At 32.7% G+C, this 18,604-nt stretch overlaps 1 protein-coding gene across 2 annotated transcripts in view; it reads left to right on the top strand.

Annotated features, from left to right (window-relative positions):
- Positions 1 to 353: 353 nt before the first annotated feature.
- The window catches only part of LOC139501257 (uncharacterized), a 55,433-nt gene continuing 37,182 nt past the window's right edge, over positions 354 to 18,604 (top strand). Inside the window, exon 1 of one of the 2 annotated variants that reach the window (XM_071290277.1) lies at positions 354 to 504. The gene's annotated coding sequence lies outside the window, so the exon portion shown is untranslated. The remainder of the gene's footprint in view (positions 505 to 18,604) is intronic. The other variant, XM_071290279.1, reaches the window with a different exon arrangement.

Below are 18,604 nucleotides of genomic sequence, written 5' to 3'. Positions count from 1 at the left end.
ACACATCATCATAAATTTCTATGTTTGCATATTTTTGGAATAATCTTCCTACATTAACAATGATTAACAATTGATTGAATATATCATTTAAAAGTTTTTACTCAAACTCGAGTATTGAGAGGTTAATTAAAATTTTAAAGATTGAAACTCCTATTTTTGTACTTCTTTAGTATAAAATGCTCCAAATTGTATGCATTTTAACTCCCTCCTGCCAATAAACAACACATCAGTTGTCAATATGTAACTAACATTTAATTAACTATATGTATTTATTAGAATTTGGCAATAAATTCATTAAAGAAATAACGATTATGATTTAGTTGACACGCCGGGTATATTAAAGGTCTGTGATCAATGTTTGTTGACAATTGGCGTGATTACATGCTAGGTATTCACAGATATTAGACAGGCGCAATCAGATTGATTGATGGACGATATAAAATGAGTTCAAACCTAATCATATATTTCTTGGAACTACAAACTGCTTTCTGACAAACATTTGAGGTAAGATTATAATTACTATTACAAAAAATAAATTAGTCTATTTTACTAGATTTAAATTTACCAAAAATTAGAAAACAATATTTCGCTTAGACATGTTATATATATTTTTCTTTGATCATCCAATTTGAAAGAATTGTGCATGGAACGAAATCAGAATTATAAGAACTATTTCCAATTCATTAGACTAACATTGCAATGTTTATTTTATTTGTAAGATTTGGAGATTTTGGGGGTAGTTGAATGAATAGATTACTACTTAGTTTAATATGAAAATGATAGTCAAATAATCAAACGATTAAAATTCGTAGCCTCAATATTTAAGTTTACACGATAAGAGTATGCGGTTGTTTCCCAAAAAATAGATTTAAAGCAAAAAATTACCTAACCCCTACACTGGGTTATGTGCATCAAAAATATCAATAATTCTATCAGGAAATATTTAACTCAGGTAGTATATTAAGAAAGAAAAAATGAAACTATTTTTATAAAGATTCCAAAAACCGAAAGAATAAAAATGACAGGCAATTAACATTCAGAAGAAGAATTTCACTATTTATGTATATGTTCATCTTTTTAATTGGTTAACATTAGAAACAACATATAATCTAAGTTATTGTACGAAGTATACAAATAACTAAATATAAGTAGTAAGCTATCTGATTGAATTTTATAGAGCATGTGTCGTCGTTTATACATTCCTTGTGTTGATTAGTTATCAAAAGTACCAGGATGATAATTTAGTACGCCAGACGCGCGTTTCGTCTACATAAGACTCATCAGTGACGCTCAAATCGAAATATTGATAAAGCCAAACATGTACAAAGTTGAAGAGCATTGAGGATCCAAAATTCCAAAAAGTTGTGCCAAATACGGCTAAGGTAATCTATGCCTGGAATAAAAAAATCCTTAGTTTTTCGAAAAATTCAAAGTTTTGTAAATAGGAAATTTATAAAATAACCACATTATTGATCCTGTAACTTGTTTTTTTCTTCATATTTTCGAGTTCAATATAGTGTAAGTACTTAATGTTACAAATACTCGGTACTTTCCTCGTTTTGATTAAGTTTGGATAGGTATGTAAGAATTTGTAATATTTACCCGACCATTCAACATGTAAAAATAATGCTTTCCGAGATTTTGTTTTATGTCATTACCACTCCTGATATTAACTGATGATGAAATATGTGATAATGACAATAATCTAGTCGTACTTTCAATAAAGTTTTTCATTATAGAAGTGTCTTTGTGTTGAACGTAGGCGAAGAAATATCTTAAAGTATATAGATATGCTATAATTGTATTTGATAATGTTGATTTACTGGTTAGTATAGTCAGTACGGATGCAATGTCATTACGTTCAAGTTAAATGCATTGAATCAAACATGGAGAATTTGTTATTAAACTTTGACATGAATTAATATATATTGACGATCATTTTAATTGCATTCGTTCATTATGCGATAAAAATGAATCTGAGGCTTTTGATAAAGATTTCTATTTTTTTAAATTTTAAAATTTTAAATTAATGTCTATTATGCTTAAAATTCATCAATATACAAATCAAAATTGTTCATTAATATGTTGATGAAATCTAGAAATACCATTTATCATTCGTTACATATCTATCCAGATATTTAATTTATTTGATTGAATCTTGAAAATAGCTTTTTTCATAATTCGATCCATAACCTGATTGATAATTTCTTCATTATTATCCTTTTGTCCTAAAAAATCGAACACTTTCCAAATGTATAACCTCAATGATATTGCAAACATACCTTCTCTTTTTATCAGACATTCATCTTTTTTTTTTTTTTTTTTTTTTTAAAGCTGGTGAAACACTAAATCATAAATTTAATTAAAAAAACCAAAAATCAGTCCACTAACCATAAACAGAAGATTTAAAACCAACAAACACGACTTCCACCAAAAACCGTAAAAAAAACCCTAGTTTATCCGAAAGGCATTGCATTTTCTGTTTGACATATGGCTTCCGACGCGTTTCATTATGCACTTTAAAATGCGTTGATTAGTCATATCATACATTTCGTATGCGTCGTATATAAATTAATATTGGTGAATGTCTATTATCCAACCCTGAGACTTCACCAAATGCATAGCCCACCGCCACAAGTACATAATCATAGAATATGACTGAATATAACTTTTGAATGTAAACACGGTTTAGTTACAGAAACACACATTTCTTTTAAACAAAACGAAAGTTCCTCTCAATGGTTCCAGAAAGGTGAGCAGTTCTCGATCCACTGAATTAACCCTCAAGCATGTAAAATAATAATCGAGGAAAGATGCCCGGAGTTTTACAACAGGTAGACCATACAAGTTGTCATCAATATCAAAGTTAAGTTATATTACCATTATAAATATAGGGAGATGTAGTTGTACATATATGATCACAGCAGAACGGCTTTCAATAATGATAAATCCCCGTACCATTTATTCGTCTATAAAAGGACCAATATCAAAAATATGAATGAACTCAAAAGAGAAAATCAACGGCCTAATACAGTTGAAAAATCAATAAAAAAAAATTAAAAAATCGGGAAAATATCCCGAAATTTTCATTGTACTATTGAACTCAAAATCGTTAACTTTTTTTGTCACTTTTTAATTCCGCATTTGCGCAAAAATCAACTTCCTTCTTCCGGTTTCCTTGTCATTAGACTTTAGGTAGCAAGACACAGTTAGGAGTTTAGTTTCGTATTTTGGCCCCTGTGGATTTTTCAAATAGGAAAGTTACTGTGTAATAAAATTCATTTTTAGACAGATGATTGCTAATTTAGCCTTCAAAGATGGTTTATAAGTGCATCAAGATTATTTTTTACATGTTTTATGGGCTGTTCTCTGTTTGACAATACGTATTTTCACAGCTAGACCGTCCATCGATCCAGAAATTAATGTACTGTTTAGAAACACTATTTTTCTACACGAAGTTTTTGACGCAATTTTACAAAAAAATGAGATGAAAGACATATGATTTTCATTGGATTTGCTGAATGATATATGTACAGTTTCAGAAAAGGTATTACTTCAATTGAAATTCTACTTTAAGTCAAATTTTGGGGAAATATCTGACATCTTTCCCCCCTTTTTGCAATTTTTTATAACAAATAAATGCAGATTGTTGTCATGAATACACCAAAAAGAAATTATATTTTACCATTTTGTATACTGGATATAAAATCTATGGAAGATTCTGATTACATCCATATGCCCATATATGACACAAACAGTAAGCTTGATATTGCAAGAAAGCAATGAAAAGGGGATGGTAAAATTCATAAGGGCAAATTTTAGTATTTTTTCCTAACTGTTTATTGCTTCCTTAAGTGAAATATATATTTATCAGTCCAGTAAAATATCACTGGGGTAAAGCTGATGACCGTAACTGCATTCACGGTCATCCCAAGATGTCGGATGAAAAATTAGGTCAGTTTCTGTATTGTCTGTTAAAGTGTTTCTATATCATTTTCTTTACAAATCATACATTGAAACGATGAAAATTAATAAAAGAATCACTCGGAAATCACTAATTACTTCTGAGAAATGTGCATAGAACGGGAAATTCGATTTGAAAAAATCGTGAAGATGACCGTAAATCATAATCAAAATATTTTCAAGATGACCGTATAACAAGGATGACCGTGATTGGTAAAAAGATGACCGTAACTTGTAAAGGATGACCGTAATTTGTAAAGACTGACTGTAATTTATAATATAGGACGACCGTAATTTTTATAGGATGACCGTCAATTCTAAGAAATATCCGTATTTGTATTGAAAGCTTTTTGTTGAGTTTGTCGATCTCAATAGGGGCTCGGTTGGCGGATATAAATAAGTTTCATAAATTTCTTTTTTTAAACTATAATATAATTTGCCGTATTTGGGATTTATGACAATGATAGTAAATTGCATATTTCTCGTAAACAATGAAATATTTATTGACAACGACGTTAACATTTTAACACAAATTGACAGCGATACGACGAAAATTTGAAGAAACATGAATGTGTCCCTGGTACACGGATGCCTCATCTAAACTATCATTTTCTATGTTTAGTGGACTGTGAAAATGGGATAAAACTTTTATTTGGCATTAGAATTAAAAAGATCATACCATAGGGAAAATATGTACTAAGTTTCAAGTTGATTTAACTTGAAGCTGGACAAACGGACAAACAAACAGACGAACGGACGAACGTACGCACAGACCAGAAAAACATTATGCCAATTAATGGAGCATAAAAAACATTAATAATACATATGGATATTCGGTAATCGAGCCCATGGGTATGGTTCCAGAGCAAGCAGATTAAAATCTTATTTTTTCTTGATATATGCAGGCGGAAACACTCTTGAAATAGAACAAAAGAATCGAAGCTCTTTGTTAGAGAAGGCGATAAATGTTTACTGTAATGTTTACTAGTACTATAGTGACAAAATTTTTAAAAGTTAATAGAAACAAATACAACAACAATTTTCTTCTCAATTACGAAGTGTTTTATTTTAAAAACACCATTTACATAAGTTATCAATTTATCTATTACATAGTAATGCAAAACAATAAGATATCAAGTCGACGACATGGGTATCTATAAGTTGGATGTAGAAAATGCGTAACCTCCGATTTATTTTATTTTTTTAAGGAGGAACGGAGAACATATCAATCTTTTAGCTTAGAAATTTTCGTGTCTGCCCTTCCATTATGTGAATCAAGAAAAAAATCCCCAAAATAGGTAACGATTGTATCGAAAAGAGAAAATCGAGTGCACCTTTTTATGTTAGGGCATGTTTGAGGTGTATATTTTGTCTTTAAAACGTATAAAGCAAGAGTATTTGATATAGCATTTCGCTTCAGATTCTATCATTTTTATATATCAAAGCTACAGGTTGACTTTATAACGTAAAAAAATGACAGTACGAAAAGATGAAAATTGAATATATGGGTCAAGTGAAATGCAGATGGCAGTTAGGTCCGCTGCTGTATGCCCTGAGGTAATCGGTGCCCTCAGGTAATCGTGGCAATAGTGCCCATATGCGTAGTAATAACATGATCTAAAAATAGAATAAACTAAAAATACATCATTGTACTTTCTATTTCGACTGACAGTATATGTGCGAAAAATAGGAGAAAACAGGAACACATACAATTTTTTACAATAAGTTACGACAAATAATTCACGAAAAAAATCCAAATATTTGGTTTATTTGTGATCTTTGCAACGTGAACAGATATTTATTTAGTGAAACGTAAATGACTTAAAATAATTAAATAGAAAACACTTTTTGAATGGCGATTTAAACTTTTATAATAATAGTTGTCAAAAACTGGTTTCATAGAGATTTATGTAAATAAATGTATATACAATTATTTAAACTAACTATTAAAGAATAAAAGTTATCCACACATGCCTAAGGCAGCAAACATTTGATTTTCGGGGGTGGGGGGGGGGGGGGGGGGGGCTATGGATTTTTTTCCTTCGGCGAAAGACAATATTTTTTGGAGACAGGTCGAAAACATTTCTTTTCTTTCATTTCAATTTTAGCATTACATATATAGTGGCAGAACAATTAGAAACAAACTTTAAAAACAACCATAGCCCCCCCCCCCCCCCTGAAAATGAAATGATTGCTGCCTAAGTTTCGTGAATGTCCTGTTGAAACTTTGACTATCATTGTGTTTGGTAATATATGACACTTACATATGGACAGATTACGCATATATTGATTTTGGTTACTTCTTTTAAAGTAACATAAGTGAAAATGATAACATTTAATAGATAGGTTATTAAAATCAGTCCATCTTGTTCGACTGCATGAGGGGCAATGGCGGATCCATTCATTATTTTTAAAAATGGAGGAGTCCCCAATCCAGGACACAAGGAGGGGGTTCCAACTATATGTTCCCATTCAAATGCATTGATCTCCAACTCCAAAAAAAGGGTTCCTATCCCCAGAACACCCCTGGACCCACCACTGAGCTGTTACAAAAAATATCGCTATAAACTGTCACGGCATTATTTGAATTTAAGTGTACTGCATGCATCTTGCACTGTAAGATTAGCATTAACACTAATGCAAAATTGTTAAATAATTACCACTTTCGTTGGTTTTTTCTTATCTTTATTTGAAATGTATTTTATTTAAAGCTTCTTTGTGTACCATTCTTTGTTTATTCGAAAGGGGTAGTAGATATATATATATATACAATTAAAATAGAAGAACCTAGATAACGATATGTATGCGTTCAATAATGATACATATAAAAAAGAAGCTGTGGTATAAATCCCAATGAGACAACATGTCCACAAAAGGACACAGAAATTAACAACTGTAGGTCACCATACGGCCTTCAACAATGAGCAAAGTCCATATCGCATTGTCATCTATAAAAGGTTCAGAAATAACAATGAAATCCGATTCAAACGAGAAAACTAACGGCCTTAATTATATAAAATAAATGAACAAAAACAAATATGTAGCACATACTAGTAAACAAACGACAACCACTAAATTACAGGCTCCTGACTTGGGGCAGGCACATACGTTTTTTTTTTCTTATAAAAGTTGTACAAACAATCGATATGTGAAAAGTATTCCATCAATTATATCAAAGTATAAATAATCATAAATCTTTATCATTTAAGCAAAGCATACATTTATAGATCCGTATTTTACTCGATTGGCTTTAAAATAGTTAATAATATATAACACTTACATATGGACAGATTACGCATATATTGATTTTGGTTACTTCTTTAAAGTAACATAAGTAGAAAATGATAACATTTAATAGATAGGTTATTGAAAATTAGTCCATCTTGTCCGACTGCATGAGGGGCAGTGGCGGATCCATCCATTTCAAAAAGGGGGGTTCCCAATCCAGGACACAAGGAGGGGGTTCCAACTATATGTTTCCATTCAAATGCATTGATCTCCAAAAAAGGGTTCCTATACCCAGAACACCCCTGGACCCGCCACTGTCCATTGTTCAACTACTAAATTGTCTGTTTTACTTACTAGTACACTTGGTACAATAAAAAACCTCATAATAAATTGTTCAAATAAGGCCTTTGAAAATAGTGGAATTAATTACTTTTGGAGTGTCAAAAACTCGTTGGTAGTACTTGATAAATTGCATGCATATATTGGTGATTTTCAAAGTTTTGATTTTTCTACCCTATATACCACTTTGCCTCATATTCTTATTAAGAAAGAATTCACATCCCTATTTAACTGGGCATTTAAAAAGTCGGAATGCGAGTACATATGTTCAAACTCTTTGCGATCATTTTTTAGTAGCAATAAACAAAAGAACTATGTCAATTGGACATGCTTTGATACTATTTATGCGCTTGAATTTTTATTTGATAACATTTTTGTTCGCTTTAGAGATTCCGTATATCGTCAAGTTATTGGAATTCCAATGGGGACTTACTGTGAACCAATTATTGCGGACCTGTTTTTGTATTGTTATGAGTTACAATTTATGACTTAAATTAGCTAAGACCCATCAAAACAATATTTGATACAAAAATTTAACAATACTTTTAGATATTTGGATGATGTATTGGCTCTCAATAATAACGACTTCCGTATGTATACTAAAGAAATTTATCCTGTAGAACTTACTTTAATTAAAGCTAATGATAACAATGACCACTGCCCTTTCCTCGATCTTGATATCCATATCATAAACGGGAAGATTAATACAAAAATTGTTGATAAGAGAAATGTTTTTTTCATTTCCTATTGTTAATTATCCATTTGTAGATGGTGACGTTCCCTTGTCATCATCTTATGGTGTTTTTATATCTCAACTTGTACGATTCTCTCGTGTATGTAACAACGTATTAGATTTTAGCGAGAGAAATTTATGTATTATTAAAAACTTATTACACCAGGGTTTTCGATATCACAAACTTGTCAAAACATTTACTAAATTTTATCATCGGTATAAGGAAATAATTCGTAAATATAACTCAACATGCAGACATTTATACGTTCAGGTATTTCACATCCAATTTTTTATGGAAGTATTCTATATAAAGAACAAAAATGTCAGTATTCTCCTCAGAAACTAACAAAACCTTTAAATAGACTTATTAAAAAGGGATATAGTTACGAAACTGTTGTCAGGTCATTAAAGATTGCATATTTTGGCTTTAATATTGATTCACTGATAGAATCTTCGAATCGGAACTAAACACATCTATTTCTAAAAAACAGTTGTTGGCATGACACGGGTTATGTTCTTCTCATATATTTTATGATAGTATGATACTAAACCCCTAACGGGAGGGATTGTGCCTGATATTCATATGATGAACACATAATCTTTCAATCAGTTTAATTGAGGTCTGGAGCTGGCATGTAAGTTAACTGCTAGTAGTCTGTTGTTATTTATGTACTTTTGTCATTTTATTTATTTTCTTTTGTTACATCTTTTGACATCGGACTCGGACTTCTCTTGAACTGAATTATAATGTGCGTATTGTTATGCTTTTACTTTTCTACACTGGCTAGATGTATAGGGGGAGGGTTGAGATCTCATAAACATGTTTAACCCCGCCGCAATTTTGCGCATGTCCCAAGTCAGGAGCCTCTGGCCTTTGTTAGGCTTGTATGATTTTAAATTTTAGTTTCTTGTGTATAATTCGGAGTTTAGTATGACGTCCATTATCACTGAACTATTATGCATATTTTTAGGGGCCATCTGAAGGACACCCACAACTGCGGGAATTCTCGCTACATTGGAGACCCTTTGGTTGTCTTCGGCTGTTGTCTGCTCTATGGTCGGGTGGTTGTCGCTTTGACATATTCACCATTTCCTTTCTCAATTTTAATAACTATGTTTCTGATCTAATTTTGTATTCTATAAACGGCATCTATATATTTACACTACAAATCTACAACTCTCAGTCTATGGTTACACGTGCTGATCTTATCTATATTCATGCATAATATTCATTAGCTGTGTATGAGTATCAAAATCGTATCATACGCGATGATGACCAGCCAGTACACACTGTAAGGATTTTATTCACCAGTATTATAAAAGAAAAACATTGCAGTACGAACAGTAATCTATTTTTTTTTCATTTGACATCACTTTGAAAGTAACGTAGTTACAAGCACGGGTTATATAGTATATAACTGCTTTTTTAAAATGTTAATTGTCTTAATCAATCTTATTTGAGAGATGTTGGATATTTTCAAGGAAAAACCTCACTTCTCCAGTGGACTTTTGTACATGTTCTGATAACCTTAGGTCATCTCTAAATTACTGTGTATTTCCTGTATCTCAGATCATATCTATGATTGCTCACATGGTGAGGTTACCTCAGGTCACCTCTGTATGATTGAACAGTGTGAGTTACCTAATATTACCCTGTATTGCTGTACATGGTGAGGTTACTCTGTATTACTGCACATACTCGTATTACCACACTTTGTATAAACTTTACAAAACAGTATTTTTTTAGTTTTCCTCAAGGCACTTCTGCATTTCTATACATGGCCAAGTGCACATGTTAACTAATGTCATTTCTTAACTACTGTATATAAATATGTAACCTCAGAATACCTCTGTATGTTAGAATATGGTGAGGTTACCTAAGGTCACAACTTCATGGTCATTGTACCAGCTGCATGTTACCACAGATAAACTTTGCAAAACGCTAATTTTCTACAAACCTCAGGTTACCACAATTGAATGTTCATAACTCCCTTCGTCAGCTTAGTCAGTACAGATTACATCTATGTTTTTTTTTTCACGGACAGGCTACCTCAGGTCATCTGTAAATTACTGTACATGACCAGGTTACCTCAGGTCATCTGTAAATTACTGTACATGACAAGGTTACCTCAGGTCATATGTAAATTACTATACATGACCAGGTTACCTCAGGGAACCATTGTACTACTGTGCATGGCCTGGTTACCTCAGGGATTCATTGTACTACTGTGCATGGTCATGTTACCGAGGGAACCATTGCACTACTGTGCATGGTCAGGTTACCTCAGGGAACCACTGGACTACTGTGTATGGTCAGGTTACCCCAGGGAACCATTGTACTACTGTGCATTGTCATGTTACTTCAAGGAACCATTGTACTACTGTGCATTGCCAGGTTACTTCAGGGAACCATTGTACTTCTGTGCATTGGCATGTCTCCTTAGGGAACCACTCTACTACTGTGCATGGTCAGGTTACCTCAGGGAACCATTCTACTACTGTGCATGGTAAGGTACCTCAGGGAATCATTGTACTACTCTGCATTGTCATTGTTCTACTGTGCATGGTTATTTCACCTCAGGGAACTATTGTACTACTGTGCATTGTCATGGTACCTCAGGGAACCATTGTACTACTGTGCATGGTTAGGTTACCTCAGGAAACCATTGTAATACTATGCATTGTCAGGTTACTCAGGGAACCACTGTTCAACTATGCATTGTCAGGTTACTCAGGGAACCACTGTTCAACTATGCATGGTCAGGTTACCTCAGGAATAAATCGTACTACTGTGCATTGCTAGGTTACCTCAGGGAACCATTGTACTACTGTGCATGGTCAGGTTACCTCAGGGAACCATTATACTACTGTGCATGGTCATGTTACCTCAGGGAACCACTGTACAACTGGGCAACGTCAGGTAACCCCAGGGAACCGTTATACTAATATGCAGGGAACCATTGTACTGTGTATGGTCAGGTTACTTAAGTGAACCATTGTACTACTGTGCATGGTAGGTAACCTCAGGGAATCATTGTACTACTGTGCATGGTCATGTTACAACAGGTAACCACTACACAACTGGGCATTGTCAGGTAACCTCAGGGAACCATTGTACTATTGTGCATGTTCAAGTCTCCTCAGGGAAACGTTGTTCTACTGTGCATGGTCATGGTACCTCATGGAACCATTGTACTGTTGTGTATTGTGAGTTTACCTCAAGGAATCATTATACTACTGTGCATGGTCAGGTTACCTCAGGGAACCATTGCACTACTGTGCGTGGTCAGGTTTCTTCAGGGAACCATCGTACTACTGTGCATGGTAGGTAACCTCAGGGAATCATTGTACTTCTCTGCATGGTCAGGTTACTTCAGGGAACAATTGTACTACTGTGCATGGTAAGTAATTAGGGAATCAATGCACTACCGTGCATGGTCAGGTTACTTCAGAGAACCCTTGCACTACTGTGCATGATCAGGTTACTTCAGGGAACCATTGAACTACTGTACATGGTCATGTTACCTCAGGGAACCATTGCACTACTGTGCATGGTCAGTTTATCTCAGGGAACCATTGTACTACTGTGCATGGTCAGGTTACCGATGGAACCATTGTGCTTCTGTGCATTGTCAGGTTTCCTCAGGGAACCATTGTACTACTGTACATGGTCATGTTACCTCAGGGAACCTTTGTACTACTGTACATGGTCATGTTACCTCAGGGAACCACAGTACTTCTGTGCATGGTCAGGTTACCTCAGGGAACCATTGTACAACTGTGCATTGTCATGTTACCTCAGGTGACCATTGTACTACTGTGCATGGTCAGGTTTCCCAAGGGAATCATTGTACTTCTGTACATGGTCAGGTTACTGCAGGGAACCATTGTACTTCTGTGCATTGCCAGGTTACCTCAAGGAACCAATGTACTACTGTGCATGGTAAGTTTATCTCAGGGAACCATTGTACTACTGTGCATGGTCAGGTTACCTCAGGGAACCATTGTACTACTGTGCATTGTCAGGTTTCCTTAGGGAACCATTGCACTACTGTACATGGTCATGTTACCTCAGGGAACCACTGTACTACTGTGCATGGCCAGGTTACCTCAGGGAACCATTGTAATACTGTGCATTGTCATGTTACCTCAGGGAACCATTGAACTACTGTGCATGGTCAGATTACTTCAGGGAACCATTGTACTTCTGTGCATGGTCAAGTTTCCTCAGGGAACCATTGTACTTCTGTGCATGGTCAAGTTACCTCAGGAAACAATTGCACTACTGTGCCTGGTCAGATTACTTCAGGAACCATTGTACTACTGTGCATGGTAGGTTTCCTCAGGGAACCATTGTACTAATGTGCATGGTCAGGTTACCTTAGGGAACCACTGTACAACTGTGCATGGTCAGGTTACCTCAGGGAAACATTGTACTCGTGTGCATGGTCAGGTTACCTCAGTGAACCACTGTACAACTGTGCATGGTCGGGTTATTCATAAAGATAGACAAGAATGAGATTTACAGATAATTTAGTAGACTGAATTTTTTTCTGAACTCATTTTTTTTTCTGTTTGTTTATAGGTTTATGGTGAATGGAAACATAAATATAGACTTTTAAAAAAATCTTGCATCTTTTGGGGATATCATTCCAGGAAAGTGGAAGGATATAATGTTTACTTGAAGTGGTGAGGTCTAGTAAAAATAGCAAACAGAAAGTAGAAAAAAAATAGTTGACTTCAGGATTGCGTAACGTTTTATTCTTCGTGGCAAGACCCCCTTTTTTCAATTAAATCACCATTTCGTTTTGGTACATCCATGATATGAACATGATTTTTTTTAAGATCAGCTGTTTTGCATGTAAGCCTATGGAGCAGTCAATAACAAGACTGAAACATTATGTTAATTTGATTTGAATTGATTATATTTGTTGTTATTTTTTGGGTTACCTGAGGTAATCCTGTTATGAAAGAATACTTCGTAGATACTTTGCTGGTATATGCATTTATGCTGTAATTACACAATTTCTTAATTTAAAATGTAGGACTTCATAGATTTGTATTGTTTATGCGATTATATGTAAATGTTAAACGAGTTCACCTGAGTTAAATGGGTTGTATTTGGTGTTATAGTTGGGGTTACCTGAGGTAACCCTGTCATGAATGAATACTTCGTAGTTACTTTGCTAGTCTTTACATTAATTGTAGAAAAAACCAACTTATTCATTTTGAATGTAGGTTGTCATTGAAGTTATATTCTTTATGGGATCCATATGTAAAGGTGATCTCAAATAACTTCAGTTAAGTGGGTTATATTTGCAATTATATTTGGGGTTACCTCAGGTACCCCTGTTATGAAAGAATGCTTATTAGATAGTTTGTTAGTGTAAACATTTATGTTGTAATGAAAGAATTTCTTTATTTTACATGTAGGACTTCACAGATGTAAATTGCTTACGCGATATTTAGAAAATGCGATCTGTCTTAACTCGATTTAAATGGATTATACTTGTAGCTATTTTATGGGTTACCTGAGGTAACCCTGTCATGACAGAATACTTAGTAGATACTTTATTAGTATATGTATTTATGGTCTAATAAACCAACTTCTTCATTTTCAATGTAGGAATTCATTGAAGTTATATTGTTTATGTGATGTAAATGTAAAGGTGATCTGAATTAACTTGAGTTAAATTGGTTGTAATTGCTATTATTGCTTGGGTTACCTCAGGTAACCCCGTTATGAAAAAAATATTAGTAGATACTATGCTAGTGTATACATTTGTATTTTAATCACACAATTTCTTAATTTATAAATGTAGGGCTTCATAGATTTGTATTTTTTATTTGATGTTATTGGTATGGTTACCCGAGGTTATCCTGTCATGTAAGAATACTTTGTAGATAGTTTTCCAGAATATACATTTAAGTTGTAATAAACGATTTACTTTTTTATAAATTTGAACTTCATAGATGTGTATTGTTTATATGATATTTAGGAAAGGCGACTTAAGTTAACTTGATATGAATGGATAATACTTGTTACTATTTTATGGGTTACCTGAGGTAACCCTGTCATGACAGAATACTTAGTAGATACTTTATTAGTATATGTATTTATGGTCTAATAAACCAACTTCTTCATTTTCAATATAGGAATTCATTAAAGTTATATTGTTTATGTGATGTATATGTAAAGGTGATATGATTTTACTTGAGTTAAATAGGTTGTTTTTGTTGTTACTGTATTGGTTACCTCAGGTAACCCTGCTATGAAAGAATTCTTAGTAGATACTTTGCTAGTGTATACATTTGTATTGTAATTCCACAATTTTTTAATTTGAAATGTAGGACTTCATAGATTTGTATTGTTTATGTGATGCATATATATTTAAAGGTGACCTCAGTTAACTTGAGTTAGATGGGTTATCTTTGTTGTTATTGTTATGGTTACCTAAGGTAACCCTGTAATGAATGAATCCTTCGTAGACACTTTGCTAGTGTTTACATTAATTGTAATAAACAAACTTCTTTATTTTAAATGAAGGACTTCATGAAAGTTATATTGTTTATGTGATGCACATGTAAAGGTGACCTCAGTTAACTTCAGTTAGGTGGGTTATATTTGTAATTATGTCTGGGGTTACCTCAGGTACCCATGTTATGAAGAATGCTTTTGAGATAGTTTGCTAGTGTAAACATTTATGTTGTAATCGGACAATTTCTTTATTTTAAATGTAGGACTTCATAGATGTGTATTGTTTATGTGATATTTCTGAAAGGCGACTTAAGTTAACTTGATGTGAATGGATAATACTTGTTTTTATTTCATGGGTTATCTAAGGTAACCCTGTCATGACAGAATAATTAGTAGATACTTTGCTAGTATATCGATTTATGGTGTAATAAATCATCTTCTTTATTTTTAATTTAGGAATTCATTAAAGTTATATTGTTTATGTCATGTATATGTAAAGGTGATCTAAATTAACTTGAGTTAAATAGTTTGTTTTTGTTGTTTTTGTATTGGTTACCTCAGGTAACCCTGCTATGAAAGAATTCTTAGTATATACTTTGTAAGTGTATACATTTATATTCTAATTACACAATTTCTTAATTTAAAAATGTAGGACTTCATAGATTTGTATTGTTTATGTGATACATATATTTTTTTTAAAGGTGATACCTGAGTAAACTTGAGTTATATGGGTTGTATTTGTTGTTATTATTGGGTTACCTGAGGTAACCCTGTAATGAATGAATTCTCTTTAGATACTTTGCTATTGTTTACTTTAATTGTAATAAACAAACTTCTTTACTTCAAATGTTGGACTTCATGAAACTTGTATTGTTATGTGATGCACATGTTAAGGTGACCTCAATTAACCTCAGTTAGGTGGGTTATATTTGTAATTATGTGTGGGGTTACCTCAGGTACCCATGTTATGAAGAATGCTTTTGAGATAGTTTGCTAGTGTAAACATTTATGTTGTAATCGGACAATTTCTTTATTTTAAATGTAGGACTTCATAGATGTGTATTGTTTATGTGATATTTCTGAAAGGCGACTTAAGTTAACTTGATATGAATGAATAATATGCTTCTATTTCATGGGTTACCTGAGGTAACCCTGTCATGACCGAATATTTAGTAGATACTTTGCTAGTATATCCATTTATGGTGTAAAAAAACCAACTTCTTCTTTTTAAATGTAGGAATTCATTAAAGTTATATTGTTTATGTGATGTATATGTAAAGGTGATTTGAATTAACTTGAGTTAAATAGGTTGTATTGTTGTTATTGTTTTGGTTACCTGAGGTAACCCTGCTATGAAAGAATTCTTAGTAGATACTTTGCTAGTGTATACCTTTGTATTGTATCTCCATAATTGTTTAATTTGAAATGTAGGACTTCATAGATTTGTATGGTTTATGTGATGTATATATATTAAAAGGTGACCTCAGTGAACTTGAGTTAGATGGGTTATCTTTGTTGTTATTGTTATGGTTACCTGAGGTAACCCTGTAATGAATGAATTCTCTGTAGATACTTTGCTATTTTTTACATTAATTGTAATAAACAAACTTCTTTACTTCAAATGTAGGACTTCAAGAAACTTGTATTGTTATGTGATGCACATGTTAAGGTGACCTCAATTAACCTCAGTTAGGTGGGTTATATTTGTAATTATGTCTGGGGTTACCTCAGGTACCCATGTTATGAAGAATGCTTTTGAGATAGTTTGCTAGTGTAAACATTTATGTTGTAATCGGACAATTTCTTTATTTTAAATGTAGGACTTCATAGATGTGTATTGTTTATGTGATATTTCTGAAAGGCGACTTAAGTTAACTTGATATGAATGAATAATATGTTTCTATTTCATGGGTTACCTGAGGTAGCCCTGTCATGACCGAATATTTAGTAGATACTTTGCTAGTATATCCATTTATGGTGTAAAAAAACCAACTTCTTCTTTTTAAATGTAGGAATTCATTAAAGTTATATTGTTTATGTGATGTATATGTAAAGGTGATTTGAATTAACTTGAGTTAAATAGGTTGTATTGTTGTTATTGTATTGGTTACCTGAGATAACCCTGCTATGAAAGAATTCTTAGTAGATACTTTGCTAGTGTATACCTTTGTATTGTAACTCCACAATTGTTTAATTTGAAATGTAGGACTTCATAGATTTGTATTGTTTATGTGATGTATATATATTAAAAGGTGACCTCAGTGAACTTGAGTTAGATGGGTTATCTTTGTTGTTATTGTTATGGTTACCTGAGGTAACCCTGTAATGAATGAATCCTTCGTAGAAACTTTGCTAGTGTTTACATTAATTGTAATAAACAAAATTCTTTATTTTAAATGTAGGACTTCATGAAAGTTGTATTGTTTATGTGATGCACATGTAAAGGTGACCTCAGTTTACTTCAGTTAAGTGGGTTATATTTGTAATTATGTCTGGGATTACCTGCGGTACCCATGTTATGAAGAATGCTTTTGAGATAGTTTGCTAGTGTAAACATTTATGTTGTAATCGGACAATTTCTTTATTTTAAATGTAGGACTGCATAGATGTGTATTGTTTATGTGATATTTCTGAAAGGCGACTTAAGTTAACTTGATATGAATGGATAATACTTGTTTCTATTTCATGGGTTACCTGAGGTAACCTGTCATGACAGAATATTTAGTAGATACTTTGCTAGTATATCTATTTATGGTGTAATAAATCAACTTCTTCATTTTTCATGTAGGAATTCATTAAAGTTATATTGTTTATGTGATGTATATGTAAAGGTGATCTGAATTAACTTGAGTTAAATAGGTTGTTTTTGTTGTTTTTGTATTGGTTACCTCAGGTAACCCTGCTATGAAAGAATTCTTAGTATATACTTTGTAAGTGTATACATTTATATTTTAATTACAAAATTTCTTAATTCAAAAATGTAGGACTTCATAGATTGGTATGGTTTATGTGATGAATATATATTTAAAGGTGATACCTGAGTTTACTTGAGTTATATGGGTTGTATTTGTTGTTATTGTTATGGTTACCTGAGATAACCCTGTAATGAATGAATTCTTTGTAGATACTTTGCTATTGTTTACATTAATTGTAATAAACAAACTTCTTTATTTCAAATGTAGGACTTCATGAAAGTTGTATTGTTTATGTGATGTATATATATAAAGGTGACCTCAGTTAACTTGAGTTAGATGGGTTATCTTTGCTATTATTGTTATGGTTACCTGAGGTAACCCTGTAATGAATGAATCCTTCGTAGACACTTTGCTAGTGTTTACATTAATTGTTATAAACAAACTTCTTTATTTTAAATGTAGGACTTCATGAAAGTTGTATTGTTTATGTGATGCACATGTGAAGGTGACCTCAGTTAACTTCAGTTATGTGGGTTATACTTGTAATTATGTCTGGGGTTACCTCAGGTACCCATGTTATAAAGAATGCTTTTTAGATAGTTTGCTAGTGTAAACATTTATGTTGTAATCAAACAATTTCTTTATTTTAAATGAAGGACTTCATAGATGGGTATTGTTTATGTGATATATTGGAAAGGCGACTTAAGTTAACTTGATATGAATGGATAATACTTGTTTCTATTTTATGAGTTACCTGAGGTAACCGTGCATGACAGAATAGTTAGTAGATACTTTGCTAGTATATGCATTTATGGTGTAATAAACCAACCTCTTAATTTTTAATGTAGGAATTCTTTGAAGTTATATTGTTTATGTGATGTATATGTAAAGGTGATCTGAATTAACTTGAGTTAAATAGGTTGTATTTGCTGTTATTGTTTTGGTTAC

This window comes from Mytilus edulis, chromosome 13, assembly GCF_963676685.1.
Source record: "Mytilus edulis chromosome 13, xbMytEdul2.2, whole genome shotgun sequence".
Lineage (NCBI taxonomy): Eukaryota > Metazoa > Mollusca > Bivalvia > Mytilida > Mytilidae > Mytilus > Mytilus edulis.
Note: the sequence above shows the minus strand (reverse complement) of the source record. Positions and strands in the feature narration are given on the sequence as shown.